Genomic DNA, 2,966 nt, shown 5'->3' on the forward strand with positions numbered 1-2,966 from the left:
CATTATTTGTGACAACATGCTAAAGGATTCTGTGATTCATTTGCATGTTTGCACATCTCCTGAAAAATATGCAAGGAGAGATATGGCCATTTCACCGTCAATTCATTGACCTGCAGTGGCTTTCTACTCCCTTTGGTCAGAGATATTTTTCATGGAACTTTAGAGTCAACATTTTGTTGAGGTTGTAATGTTGGTGTTTGATCGTCTCCATATTCCCTTTGACCTATGTATCCCGATTTTTGTTGTTTGTGTTATCTTCAAAGTTGTTGGATATGTGGAGTAGCTACAGGTGTTCCTGTCCAAGCAGTGTTCTTAAATTGGTGTTTCAAAGTCCAAAGTTATGTGAAGTGCTTTGTTCATGATGTAGTTTCCGTTGGAGACTCGTAACAGTGTGGAGTGAAACTTCAGGTACCCTGTACCCCTTCATGCATGTCGGTGTCGTTTTTCTTTGCCAAGAATTGCATTTGACCTTTTTGATCTTCTGCCATGTCTTTCTGCTTAAGTGATGCATAAACAATCATTGGCAGTGTGCATAGACATTTTAACTTTCTCTTGGTTCATCTTTTAGGGTGTTTTAGCATATGCTAATGCATTAGAATGCACTAGAATGATTGCAAACTGCAGTGCTCTAATTCTCTATATATTAGGTGCTGCAGGTCGGAGGTATGCACCTGTCAGACATTGTTTTGACATCTTCCTCAATCTTAAGGTGGAAGTTTTCAAGGCAGGTAAGATTCAGCCTCACCTTTTTCCTAGAAAAATAATCAAAGCCTATTGTTCATGGCAAGCAAGACTCTTCAAATTTTAGTAGCATCAGCTGAATCTGAAATTGTGGGTCCAGGCTGGGCTAGTACCCAACCGACAGCAGTACAACAAATGAATCACTACTGGTATTGGATTGGATAATAAGGTGCATATCTACTTAGTAAGCTTATTCAAACTTTGTCCACTGTTAAAGTTTTAATCCTACTGGATTGGTTTGGCCAGGCATCCAACAGACATCCATTGGTCATTTGGTGATGCCATATAGCTATGGAACTTCTCTTCCTCTGTTTTTTGTTCTTTCTTGTCCTTCAAATGCACATGATGCATCAACACAATTATGGAAACTTGAAAATGGATGTCTAAAGACATCTTATATTTTCTTTTCTTTATCTGCACATGGATCTTGGCCAGTTATATTTTCCAATTCATGGCCCTGTTAGAACAGTGGAACAGTCAATCTGTTTTATGTCCGTGGTTCTTTTTCTACCGGACTTGCATAACTATTAGCTGCGGCAATTTTGAATGTATTTTTTGTGCCATAGTTCCTTGAAGCTTTGACTGCACATGGTTTCTCTGTGCAAGGAAGGTACCAGTGCCTTGGAGCGTTGGCAACCAAGATCGTCTGTTGAATGCCGAGGGCATACTTTTTATGAGGTCTCTCTGACAATGACCAGCATGAGTTTGTTGAGCTGAGATTTCTTGTAATTTAAGAAAATTGGTAATATGATTATCCTGAGCATGAACCAAGTGCACACCATGGATGGTGCATCAGGTGGATATGGTGTAAGTCAGTTGCAGGAAGGCTGATCAAGAGGCTGAAAATGAAGCCACAGGAGTCTACCATATCCGTTAGCTTGGCTGCATGAAGCTGTTGAATGAAGTGATCATCTCCCCTCCTTTGATTCTACAAACACAGTATCTCTTTGGACTTTCAGCAATACTCACCAACCTTACCTAATGAGTATGTGTGCCCCATTTTCCAGGAGGCATGAGATTACGTTTTAGTTATTCCAAGGTACATGTTCATAAAAAATCATGTTTTAATTGTTCTAGAATATAGACTTACCAAGAATCAACTGAACCTGAATTTTGCTTGCACACTTTGTCTGTAAACTTAATATCCTTTACTTTGAAAGATATTCCTGGTATCTTTCATCTGTGTTCTGTTTTCGTGACTATTTCAACTTTGTCTATGCATCTCTGTAAAAATGTACTTACTGCTTGATAGTTTTTTCACATAGAGCTCTATGCATCTCTGTAAAAATGTACTTACTGCTTGATAGTTTTTTCACATAGAGACCTTAATTTCGGCATGGTTTTACAGGGTCCATCCTGTAGTCCTTAATCTCTGTAGAAATGCAACTTTTGGGTCCTTGAGATTATTTTTTTCTTGTGTATGATTTGTGTTTGGACATTCTTTTATTTCGTTAGTCTTTTTATTGTCTAGGTTTATTTGTTCCCCATTTTCAGCAATGGACCCATAAAAACTCGTTCAGATATGTGAAAAATAGTATGTTCCATTAAAATGGTTTTATTGCCAAAGCTAAGCGTATTTGTTACTTGGTTTCTGCAGGAAGCGGAAACTGAGACCACCATCCTGAATCTGAGCAGGTACTCAATAATTGGCGTGCAAATATGTTGGACAGAACCACCAAATACATGAGGAGTTGCTTCCAGGTTGAATCCAAAACAGTAAAAAATACTGCAGAAAATCCCATCCTGAAGCAAGGCTATTTTTACCATCCATATCAACCAGATGTTCATCCCTGCAACAAATCTTGAAGCTATGTTACACGATAGCAGCTACAAGAAATGCACATCATCCTCATGCGGCTCTCCATTGAAGCTCGGTTTGATTGCCGCGAAAATTAGAATGAACTTCACATGTAAGGCATATTAGAAGGAAAAAATGTTTGAATAGTACCTAATTCATGGCTTTTCCTTTCCCAAAGCAGTGGGAACTTTGTTGGGAAGAACAAAGCCTTATGAGGTTTTCCCATTGCCGGTGAATACCTCTCCGAAATACCTTTTTAAAAGAACGAACAAATGCTTATGTAGAATATTTTGCAGTTTAGTCTTGGTGATGTGGAAAGAGGCTGGGAATGCGATTATGCGAAGGGTGCCAAGTAGAAGACCTTGGTTCAAGTTTGATGAATCCCATAGTTTCCTTCAGTCAAATCTGAGTCGGATTTGGCGTGGTG

This window comes from Nymphaea colorata, chromosome 5 (genome assembly GCF_008831285.2).
Source record: "Nymphaea colorata isolate Beijing-Zhang1983 chromosome 5, ASM883128v2, whole genome shotgun sequence".
Classification (NCBI taxonomy): domain Eukaryota; kingdom Viridiplantae; phylum Streptophyta; class Magnoliopsida; order Nymphaeales; family Nymphaeaceae; genus Nymphaea; species Nymphaea colorata.